Here is a 13,585-nt window from a genome sequence, read left to right on the forward strand (position 1 = left end):
TTATAAATTATTCGTTCATTTCAAAATGCTACTGAAGGTCTTTGGGTCAAGGACAGTACTTTGATCATTTCACTATTTAAACAGAGACTAACCTTTACACATATACCTATCAGTAATAAAAATTACTATAACAGCAGCTACAAAAGTCACGAGAAGGTGGTTTTTTTTTGTATTTAATTTATATTAAACTAAGAATGGTGAAGGGAATATTGCTTGCCACGGTTGGTGTAATCGAGGCTCATTGAAAGAACTACAATAGCTGAAAAGAAAACGAATGAGTTAATCCAGATAAAAAAGACTGTACTATGGATATAAACATAAGGGAAGAAAACTTAAGAAGTTTGAAGATAAAAAAACTCGATGTAAGAAAAAGAGGGTGGAGAGAATGAGAAAAATTGATAGAGAGAGAGAGAGAGAGAGAGAGAGAGAGAGAGAGAGAGGCTAAATGGACAAGTAATACGTATATGGAAAATAATGTCCAAAAAAGAGAAAGAACCGAACGTAAAATCGAAGATGAGAAAAAAAGAGACACGTGTATTATTGCAAAACAAGGAAAGACTGAGGAAAGATCGAAGACTAAAAGGAACTCAAAGCCAGGGGAAGCGAAGTAAGTTTGAAATCCCTTGAGAAGACAATCCGTCACGATTTTAAGAGTGAAAGTCCCTGAACGTATCAAGAATCTGCCATCGAGTGTACGAACATAAACGCTTGGATAAATGCTTGAAAAAAAAAGTTAAGATATCGCATTTGTTTACGTGTGCTTACGTAAATCTGATGTCTATTTTTCTTTTACTCTTTTGCCTCGCGCTTCCGGCGTTACTTCCTGAAATGAAAGATAAGATTTTTCACATCATATCTCGATAAATGTATCCACATTAGCATTATTTATCTACAATAAGGAGACGAAAATAAATGGCTATTTAGTGTGCCTCACCGTGCGCGCGCGCGCGCGTATGGTGAAAATATGGTGTGAAACGGTATCGTCATTAATTACAAATGAAATTATATGATTTTACAATAAATAATTGAGACAACGGTTATTCTATGACGATGATCCTTCACTCCAAATTAGCTTTTTGATTCTTCAAATTCTAACTGTCCTAATATAAAAAATTCTCTTTATTGTATAATATAATATCCGTGTAATTGGGATTTACTCACAATTTTTATGGGAATAATTGGTTACTTATTCATCTCATTCCTTCTTTATTAGAGCTGCGACACAACAATTTATCCCTAAATATAATCAAACCTAGGACAATCTGTTTTTGCTAAATTTAATAAAAAGTCACGAAATGAATTGAAATACGAACTCTTAAAACTTTCAAAAGATTAATAATTGTTAATAGGGCAAGTGGACTTACCAACTCGTTCCAGCTAACCGTATAAATGACCAACATCATTTGATTGAAAAGTTCAATCGTATATTTTTGTGAAATTTTTTCTTTTTCTAGTACTTGGAAGCATATTTTGTCATAACGGCTCGATGATACTGCCGCATGCATGTGAACATAAATTCTTAGTGACTTATTACGCCATTGCGCACATACTCCAATCTCAGTTTTCATATGAGCCATTTGATGAAAAATGGCCTGAAATTCAGAATATGTTTAAGGACATAAAAGAAATATATAACCCAAAACCTTATAAAGCCTTATGCCTGATGAAATTGTTTACAACAATTAATTACGAATATTCAGTAAATATAGAATACCACCTACTCGATCTATTAAGCTATAAAATGACGTTCAATATGGAATACAAATAATTATAATTATGAAAGAATTTCTTTCAAAAAATTTAATTAAATAATATTACATAAAATTATATAAGAAAACTGTACGTAGGTGTGCGTGTGTGTGCGTGCACGCGTGCGTGCGTGTGTGCGTGCGCGCGTGTGTGCGTGCGTGCGTGCGCGTGTGGGTGCGTGCGCGCGCGTGTGTGTGCGTGCGTGCGTGTGCGTGCGTACGTGTGCGTGAGCGTGAGCGTGTGCGTGTGCGTGTGTTGCCCGTGCTAAAAATATTATATAAAGATTAATAAAATATCGATAAATTAAATTCAATAAGTGTTCGTCTTTAGTCTTTTAAATTGAATGATTAAATTTATGTTTAATGTCTGAATAATAATATAATTATGTTTGTAGTAAAATTTTACATAAATTTTGATCATATTTTATTACCTCCAATATATATAGTCGAATTTTAATATTAATTTAATTTTTATCATTGTTGCGCCGTAAAAACAGTTTAAAATAAAAATTACCTTTTTTCTAATTATTTTCGAATAATATATTAGTAAATTATAAACTTTATATTATTATTATTTTTAAACACAATACTCCTCGTATAGTCTCATTATCCTATATTCTATAACACTCGTATTAAAGATAATTAGAGACTTTTTATACAATTTTTTCTGCAAAAATATAATATATTTTTCATCATCGGCTATTAACTTCAATAAAACGTATAGGATTGATTTAACTAATTAATAATTAACTAATTAATAATACTAAAAATGATATTACTTTGACTAATTAAAAAAAAATATTTTTTTCTGGCGAATATTTTATTTCTAGTAATATTGAGTTTAAAAGTTTCGTAATTTTCGTATAAATATTTTGCGTTCGTGATTTTAATGTCCTTTAATTGAATGTAAATGAGGCTTTAGATCTATATACATTGTAAGAAGAATTAAAACATAATATTCAAATTTCATTTCTTTAATGATTAAGCATTATTATTTTAACATTATAGGGATGAATAATATTTTATACATTATATTCTATATGCATATCTACAATTATGTAATTGTATTTTATTCGTATGAATATTAATCTATTAACGTCAGAAGGGAAATCATATTAAAGCATAAATTACGTATGGCAGAATCTAAAGTTAGAATAAATAATAAGAAAGAGGACCGGACATGTTTATGATCGCATCCCATGAGGCATTGACTGCAAAGATTGCAATATCGTGCAAAAAAAATTTTTGAAAAAAATACCACCTCGTATATTAGGGCCCCAACTATCGTTTCAAAAAGAATTAGTTTAAGAGAGGTTGGGAAACGTTCGTAAAACGCTATTTTAAGGCAGATGTGCTACGCTATGACATTTAATAAAATAAAGTACTCAAGAATTGAATATTTTTCCAGACTGTCAGTTAAATTGTCTTGGTGCGAAGCTCCCTTCTTAAGATGAAAAACGAAGTGCAAAAAGCCGGAACGTCGTGGAGGAAAAACTAACGTCGGACTGATATTACTCGGGTTCAGGCAGAGATGACTTGGAGAAGCGCAAGAAAAGCAGAAAATTGTTGCTAATAGCCGAGCCCAGCAACGAGCTTTTAAGACAGAGTCGGGCGGCCTTCACTCCTTGCTCAACATTCGGATAATTGATCCGATGTATTTAAAGCTGGAATAAATCTTCCATCGATCTCCCAAGGCCAACGATTTCTAATCCTTCATTAAGAGCAACAAGACCGAGGAGAAAGATTTGGTCAGGTAAGCCTGGCCATTTCCCCTTATTATTACGCTCGGGATCTCATTCCGCGATAGAAGAGCGTAATAAGAGTGAAGTAAGCCGTGTTTAGGCGAAAAATAGTTTTAACAGAAAAGCAGGATAGGAGTCCTGAGTAGTCCTGGCGTATGCTGTCTCACTGGATTCGGACTGACCTACGCTACCGTGGCTTATGCCATTTCGCGACGCGCGAGACCAATTCAGGATTTCATACTTTTATCTTCGTAAGAATCCGCCGCTTATCATTACTGCCAAATAGATTGGGTTTATTCTGTCGACGGCTTGTCTGAGGCGGCATGTAGCAAATATTAGGGGGAAAGTGAATGAATTTCCCTCAATGTTACTCACAAACATGAAGTGTGTTTAACATCTTATTGTATTAAAGTGCTTGATATAATGAAATAAGGAATGATAAAGTAATGATTTGCGGGAAAACTGAAAATACACGGATTCTTCATTTTGCGAGAAAATAATATATTATATTTTCACGGGAATCCAGTACATTTATATTAAAATACATAATGTCGGTATTCATTTTTAATACCAATTTCGTGATGATTCTCATTTTATTGGACATTAATTTCATTGTGAAAGGAATGGAAATAGTGAAAGCAACATTGTTATATTTACCATCGTAAGGACCTATCTATAAGTTCCCATCAAATCGAAAAACTAATTAGATATATTAATGTGTTTAATTAACGATTTACAAACACCATTAAATGAGATCCATTTTTATGTAATAATGATTTTTTTATCGATATAACGAAATAGCCATTGATAAATGAATCGAACGTTCATTTCGACATATTTGCAAATAGTCGAATACGAGATTAATAAATGAAATTTCGGAAGCAGCCATTCGGAAACTTTTTGCTTAATTAAATTTCTTAGTATTATTCTGATAACGTAGTTGAAGAACAATGAAATGTCACACGATTATCGTAATCTCGTAATCTCGATATGAAATTTGTTCCTGAATATGCATTTTAAAATGCTATTTATCATAAATTCCTATTTAAATTCGAAAATATTGAACAACGAATTATCTTAATAGTAAGCATAATTGTTCGATAAAAAAAGCATTTTATCTTACGTTAGATCAATAGGTGGAAGCTCTCCTTTGACACTTGTTGTTAAAAAAAAAAAATTTTAAACAAGGTCCCTAATATAATATACAATGACTAGATTTCATCAATATATCAATGACGCTAGAAATATATAAATGAACTAATAGAAATAATCGACGAAAGATCTGATAATATTTAAATTATGAAAATTTCAATTAAAATTTAAAAATATAACAAATATTTGTTAACCTATTAAATGCAACAGATCCGTTGACGACAGATTACAACCAGAATAACCACATCGATCATTTGAATAAAAAAAAAAAGGGGTCTACTCTAATTTATAAAACAAATGAGACTATTTTTTCATTTAATAAATTGAAGGAGGTTAAATTGAATTAACTTATTGAATTAATTCAATGTTTATGAAATCATTAGAAAATTTTCAATCCTACAAAATACATTTTTATCATACTATACCAAAAGATAATTACGCTTGCGTGTGCGCCTACACGCACGCGCCCACACACACGCACACACACACACACATACACACACACGATCCAACACTTATACATAAGTATGAATAATTTATTGAATTGAAATTCAATCAATTTACAAACTAATGTCTGGTGAATTATGTTTTTGTTATTGATATTGCTATTGTTCTATTACAATTATTGCCATTATGGATTTTATTTACCTACACAATCCTACACAATGTCCCTTACCAATTGAGTACTTCATGAAGAATCGATAACTATTCTATAAAAATTCTTAATCTTTTAAATAAACAAATTATTTCCCTTGCCAACACAAAATAGTAAGCCAGTTATTAAGCTTCCGTGTGATCTCTAAAAGCCCTTGAAACTTTATAATCAGAGGTAATATATGCACCCATACGTGAATAAGTTATAAGCCTTTATGTAATATATGTGCGCATATACTTTAGAAAATGTAAAGGTCTTTATTCACATACTTAGAGTTACAACAACAAGTAAATTCATTGCCTACATATATAGTCTTTGTTTTAATTCAGCATCATAATAATTTAACTTTCAAAAATTAGAGTATTTAGTGTAAGATCCTCGGCGGCAGTAAATCGAAGCAGAACTTATAGAAATAACAATCTAACAATTAATAAGCCCCATGAACAAGATTTTCAATATTCATCTATTAACTTTGAAAAATATTTATGTACATTTATTATAGAAAATTACTGTAGAAATTTTATCGACCCCACTAATATTTAAAAGGCTATTTTTAACGTTCAACTCTATAATTTCTGAATTTTAAAACCGTTCTTTTGGAGAGAAACAAAAAATAATAATAATAAATAAAATCGTAAAATCATGTTTCACATTGGCAGACAAAACGTACAAAAACTCTTGAATCTATTTCAATTTAAACAGCATCTTATCTTCTTTTAATTTGACTTTTTAATTACAGCAGTGAAAAGCTAATATTTCACATTCGTGTGTGCAATGGCAATAAATTTTCCCAAACTTTTGAATTAAATTAATTTTCGATACTCAATAACTTGATTGGAATATTCATAATTAAAAATCCTTAGCCGATATATTTATAAAACTTAATTGTTAAAATTTAAAAGTAATATCAATTTTTTAATTCTTCTTTCGGTCATAGGACCCATTTTTTTTTTTTTTCATTAAAAAAAAAATAGATATATATATATATATTATAAATCTTGTATGCTTAAAATTGAATGAAAAGTTAGTATAAATAATTTATTTACTAGCTCCTCCGTAATTTAAATTTAAATAAATTCATAGCAATAACGGATTAATTATCTTTAAGCCGCGTTATAAAACATAAATTATTCTAATAAGCCACGACAAAATATCTTATTTACTTAATAATAATACGATCGCTATACTTGTGAATTAGGGAAATTGTAATTATAATTTAGCTACAGCTGAAGATAATTTATAGTCATATAATTAACCAGAAGTTAAAGTATTTTATTTATAAAATACGAAAATTGTCAATGTATTAGAATATATGAGATAGCTTAATGTAGTTGCGAGCGGGATCGCGTTTTAGAGAATGGAAACGTATATTAATTAACATTTTAATGCTTGGAACGAAGAATAAACTCTAAAAACTTTTGAAATACGGAGCAATTAATTTTCCCGTTTTATTCGTAAGCAATGAAATTTGTCAAATTGGAGCTGAGTGGAAATAAAACGTAATCGGGCGTCTGTCGAAACAATATAACAAACTATAAATGATTTTCAAAATTTCATTGATCACGGTCATCGACACGAGTTTCGAGAGTGAAAAACAAAAAAACAAAGGCTCATAAGGATAAGATAGGGTAGCCTCAAGATTCTTCAAGATTTTCGCGATTCGTGTGTTAATAGATGTATTGTGTCATTAATTAAATGAACGACTACTGTCAAGGTGAAAGTCTGATTCGTACTAAAAGTAGAGGTGACGTAAGAAAAGGCATAAAGCGCCCAAAATTTCTAACTAAAATTACTTTGCACCTTTCCTCGCGCTCCCGACCCAATATCCGAGGCAAGAAGCTAGACGCGAATAACGTGAAGAATCCGAGATTAAGCAGCCAGTGCAGTACAAATGAGATGGAGTGAAAAGTAACGTCAGCTCGCGCGAAATTAGTTTGCTCGGGATGGAGGACAGAATGGGGAGGGCCGAGGTAAATGTTGAGGGATCGGAGTATAAACGGGCGGTGAAGATGCGCGCCGGGAGAGAGGTAATGGATCATTCGTCGGAGGAATTAGGACGGGGCATAGCGCTTGCACTAAGTGCGCCGGTATAGGCGCTGGCTGGGCGGCACGGGTTGGGAATCGTAATTAAAGCCACCAGGAGAGAGAGAGAGAGAGAGAGAGAGAGAGAGAGAGAGAGAGAGAGAGAGTAAAGACTTGGTCCTGGCATTGCTCCATTCCCTTCCATACGCTCTCAAAATTGGCTATTAATTAGACCCACCTGGTGCAGCGTCGGCTCCTGGGTCCCACGTGGCGTCCCCGCAAGCTCCTCCCTGGAGTCGACTCCTCGCGTGCGGCCCACCAGCTCGCACTAACGACACTGTCGGCGAGCGGGGCCCCGGCCCCAATCACCGAGCCCTCAGCCGGGGCCAGGGCGTCGCGAGGCCGGCGCCGGCCGTCAGGCGCTCTCCAGGGGCCGGCCGCCCCCGGCACGCACCCTCATCGCGGCCCCCCCGCACACCAGAGCCAAAGCTCGCACAACCACGTGAGAGGAAGTCGCGCGGGCGGCTCTAGCTCTCCCCCGCTGAAGACTGTGCGCCGTCCTCGCTGGATGCAGCGCGAATGAGGCTCCGGTCCTGCGCAGCAGCGCGACCCCACGGCGGCCACAGCGAACGCCACCCCCACCCCCGACGACTACGACTACGACTACGACGACGACGACGACGACGACGACTACGACTACGACTACGACTACGACGACGACGACTACGACTATCACGACGACGACGACGACGACGATGACTATGACGATGACAACCACGACGACCACTACGACGACTAAGACGACGACCGAGACCGAGCGGAAAAATCCGAAAGTGCCCTCCCTGGCCGAATTCTGGCCGTTTTACTCCCGGGGGTGCTGCACGAGGGGAGTTGGTACGCCAACAGCCGACGCCTGATTTATGGGTATTGAATTAACGTGCGGATTCGGCGACAGTGGCACGAGGTCGCGAGGAGGGACAAGACCGGAACGTGCCCCGTGCGAATTAATGAAATTTTCATTGGCTGAGCTTTTGCCTCGGAATACGAGACGACCGGATGGATGGAATTTTAGTGACAACAACAAACTTTTCACTGACGGTTAGAGACTAACCGAGACGCGGCATAATTCACCTTCGATCTTCGGCCGCGAAATCATTGGATTCTCGCGATACGCGCGACTTTGGATAATCGAGCGAGTCGGAAAAACTCGTCGCATCGCCGAGTAAGTAATTTTCCTTGGAATTGTAAGCTCCCGGCTGAGAGACGAGAGCTGCGGTAAGTCAAATAAGACGTCGTCAACATTCGTGGTTTTCATTTCCGCCGCGTATGTGCATTCGAGCTTTATCCCTGTGTAAACCACTCTTACCATAATTTATAATAATTGATTTGGTTATTAAATCGTTATTAAGCTCTGCGAGCTTAGCGGTAATTGTTATTTATGGCTTACTATAGTTTCTTATAGATAAAGATCGTGTCCTTAGTGGCGGAGAAATTACGGTACAGCGGTTACGCTTTAACGAATTGCACATTTTTATCTTCGTGGAGCACGAGGGCTATTTTGTGTAGAAAATCACGCAGAATTAGACGAAAATCGACGGTAAATGAGGAAGGGGCGAGGAACGAGGAGATTAATCGAGCGTGGGACATCGTTAATCCTTGATGATATTTAAGGAGCATTTTGTTATTGCTATACACGCATCGATGATGGAAGGCTGAAAATAATGCACGCAAACCTAACATTAACGTAGGCTCCTCTCTTAACCCCTTTGTAACGAGATCACCAAAGAGCTAATTACTCGACTTGATTCGCAATTACAAGTGCATGGGGCTAGTGGGTATTTGGTGCATGAAAAAGTTACGTGGAAAGTTTCGTGGATGGAAAATAAAATTTTCGTAACCCGTTATCAACGTGTAATTACTTTGAATTAAGATACAAAATTAAGTCTGATTGCCCCTGATATATTTAAGTGGCTAGCTTAAAAACAGTAATAATCAAATGATAAATATTTGTTATCTTAATAACAAACTTGTCACGAGGTATATTATTATAATAAAATATAATTGCATTCTTGATAGTCAGCTCTGTTATGGCATATTGTAGCGCAACTAGTAAAGTGAGCCGAGTAACACTATTATTCATTTTTCATTTGTATTATTTTTTTTTTTTTTTTTTTTTTGTTTTATGCCATTCGATGCAATAAATTACCTTTTTTTATAACCATTTAAGACCTGTTTACCTATTACCTTTTTCCTAATTCGCTCCAAGTTTATTTACGAGCTCGTGGAGGGAAAAAATTTAGAGACAGAAAATAATGCAAAACATTGGCCGAATTACGATTGTGTTGCACGAAATACAAATCGAGAATAACCGAATGAACATGATGTTTTTATCCGGATATGACCAATCACATTACCGATATACCTATCTCATTCTCAAAACTTGGCTTGTTATGATATTCGCTCCCCTTCACCCCTCTCTGTATTAGTAATCTTCCCTATTTTAATTATCAACTACCGATGATCGTGGATTATACGGATTCTATTCGTCGTTCGGCTATTTCGTTAGACATAACTGTTTTTCATCCCCTTGATAGTTATTCATCCTCAGTGTTCCTACGACCTCATTTAAAGTCTGCAATCTACTTTATTACTTTTAAAAGTGATAAAGGACGTAAACTTCTAATTTAAAAATACGTTATCATCGCGGGCACTCTCGCTCCTTCCATTTTTTATAAGATCTAAAACTTTCGTTTCACCATATTGATTCGCTATGTGATAAGCACAAACTATCTCGCATATCCCCATGAATTCCTCAAGTCATTAGAATGAAAAAATAACGCACGGCTCATAAGGGCGAATGGCCACTCGCAATGAACTCGAAAACTTGTCGCCCCTCCCATGCGCAGTCCACGCTCAATTACATTCGCATTATCCAATGGCATATTCAACGTGATAAACGCTCCTGCTTTCTTATTTTCGTAGTGAAACAAGCTCGGCCATCCCATCCGTCCTACCCCTCACCCTCTGAATCGCGCGCCCCTCTTCTTTGTTTCGCGGAAATGCTTGGAGCGAGATCCATCCTGCATTCCAAGCACGCACATCGACAAGAAATTAGCAGCTCCGAGAGTGGCTGCACACTGAAAGGGAAAACCAGGAGAACGAAATCACGCGCAGCCCCGATCCCCTTAAACCCCCCGTCCCCTCCATTCATCCATCCCTCGCCACCTTCTTCGCAACAAATTTAGAGCAGCGGTAATTTAATCAACGGACCGAGGAGGCGATTGAATTATGTTCCGCGGATAAAAGAGATGGTATTCCTAGACATTGAGATGCTCAATGAGCCGCGGCAATTGTTTGACTTGCGGGCAATCGTAAACAACCTCTCCCCTACCTCTCCCCTCTTTACGAAACGTAGCGAATTTTTTTACTTTTACGGTAAGGGACGGCCAGCATCGTTTAGGCAATGAACACTCGAGGGCATTCACGTACTTTCTGTCGCGAGTTCATTCTGCTTCGGCACTCTACTTCAGTCCCCTTTCTTTACTTGCACATTTATTTATTCAGCATTCTATGCTAATGCAGTACTTGTGAAAGCTACGCATGTGTGCACTCGCATTCGTAAGAAATTCGCTTAGAAGCTATTTAATAGCCCATTCGCTAATTTAACGTAATATAAAATATTCGTTAAATTTATTATTAATCTCTTTCTAGTTCTAGTTTACTCGCGAGGTCATAAAATATACTGGCCGTATACTTTCTTAATTTTCTTCATTTTTGATTCATCATTCGCAATGAAAGTTGATGCAAGCGGCATATAATGCTTCACCTTCGTCGTGTAATTAATCAAGCGAACGTTACTGTATCCGCTAAAGCCTCCAAGATATTAATAAAGTGTAAATTGAAATTTAATTTCAATAAATCTTTGGTATTTCACGATAAATCGATAAAGTCATATTCCTCCACCCATAATTTTTTTTTGTTAACGTCCATTGGAAATTTATACCCAACAATTTTATCCTCTCCCTTTACCCCCCCCCCTCCCCCCATTGACAACGACCATAAAAATCATATAAAACAATAATCATCGCTCTATAATCAACCAATAACACTTGTCTAATGTTCGAATTAAAGTTTCCTTATTTCTCTCATAGTTTATAATACGAATTATCCCATCCCCCGCGAATCTCCCTCCCTCACAATACTCTATCAACCATCTAATAATTAGGGCATCAGCCAAAAGTTTTTATTGTTTCATACTTGAACACGCGATTACGCCAGAAAAAAAATCTTATCGTATCCTTCAAAGTTGGAGCTCCGGATAAGCTTCCGTTTGGCTATAAAAAAAAAAAAAAGAAGAAAAAATATAGCACATAAAATAAAATAAGAATTTAAAGGGATGGATCGATTGGTTGGATTGATCCGAGAAACGAAGAGGTAACTCGATTAATAGAAACGAAGCTTCTCAAAGCGCCAGGATATCGTGCTCATATTAATTTGCCGGAGATAGCCCGAGAGCTTTCGCCGCGCGTGCAGATGAGAACAACAGTTGGTGGTAAATATTGAGGATCGAGGGACGCGAATAGGAACCGCAAACGAGGAAAGCTCGAACGAAGGACGTCTTAGGCTTTCTTGCGTCGCTCCGATCCATTCATTGATTCCGTGCCTGCGTGTGTGTACGTGTGCGCGAAGGTAAGGAGAAATCGAGGCCGCGGTAAGCTCAACGCCGCTTACACGCCCAAGTTGTAGAGATGTGTGTGATATGAGCTACCCTGACGCGGCCCCCAAATACATCTTCAAGGCAAACCGACTACAGATTCTGGCAAATTTCTCCTTGATTATTATTATATAATCGCTTTTCAATTATTCAGGCTACTTTACTTTCGAACGTAACCACGACCGTGGCCTCGTCTTTTTTTTTTCTTTTTCTTTTTCTTTTTTTTTTTTCTATTGCAAATAATTCTGTTCCGAATCAACACACACGCAACATTAAATAGAAATTTCTAATGAATGATTTTTTTTATAATAATATACAATTCGACATTCAGTCCAATGGTGTTCCACAATATATTTCTTATATATATATATCAAAATTAATTACAATGCAAAATAATAATATTGCAATATATAATATAATATAATAATATAATTATGATACGTTAAAGAAGAAAAATTAATATGTAACTTTGTCCCTATTCATCGGATTTTAACGTGATATTGATGAACGATGAATGTCAGTACCTTATGTTTAAAATATATAGATTATTAAAGCCTTTTGAAAATATATTTCTACAATTTTATTATGGATATAATTTGATAATGAAAAATATACTGATAAATATAGAAAATACACAAAATTATGAAAATGAACAGGAGAGGGTGAAGGTATTATCTCTGCCATTAGAATAGATTTAATCACATTTTTCTTCAAATTATATGCCTCGTGGATTTCATAAAAATTCTTTTCTTAAAGCTTCTATTTAAAGCGCATTAAAGTTTTTATTATAAAATAATATGCTTCGTGAAACAATCCGCACAAATATTCTATACGACTGAAAAGTACAAGTAGAAAAAAATATTAAAAAATGAGCTTAGATGAAAGTAGTGGCTTTCATTTATCATGACATTGCTTTATTATATTTATAAAATAAATTATAGTCTTTTCAAGTGAAATAGTAATACTTTATTTGAATTATCATTTAATCGACTTCAATAATCATGAAAATACGACTTATAATGTTTACGCTTATAAAATATTACCGTAACTATGATTTAGTGCTTCTTACCTTATAAATTATCCAACAAAAAAAATCCAGAAAAAAAAAATAATCTAATGTCTTTTGTAACTTGTCATTTTAAGAATGTTAATAATTTTTATATCTATAATATTAAAATGCCGAAGAAATATCGAATGACATTAGGAAATATTCTCATTAATTTTTCAAAAGACTAAAAAATGTTATCGTAATAATACATTAATATTGTATAATTATCTATTAGTCTCTAATATGTTTTATTTTATTAAAAATAAATAGAGAAAAATCTTTCATCTATTTTTATTATTATACCTTAACAATATTCACGAGCTTTTTTTTTTTATAGTATATAAGTATATATAAATAAATATGCCTGTTTTCCTTAATGTTCAAGCAATGAACTTGCTGACAAAAAATAAAATGCAATGTGAGCTTATTCATATTTGCTTAAATCCTGTACTGATTTGTTTATTTACAGACTTTTTGAGAAGAACTTTTTCGTACACATAATTC

Source organism: Ceratosolen solmsi, unplaced genomic scaffold (genome assembly GCF_000503995.2).
Source record: "Ceratosolen solmsi marchali unplaced genomic scaffold, CerSol_1.0 scaffold10, whole genome shotgun sequence".
Lineage (NCBI taxonomy): Eukaryota > Metazoa > Arthropoda > Insecta > Hymenoptera > Agaonidae > Ceratosolen > Ceratosolen solmsi.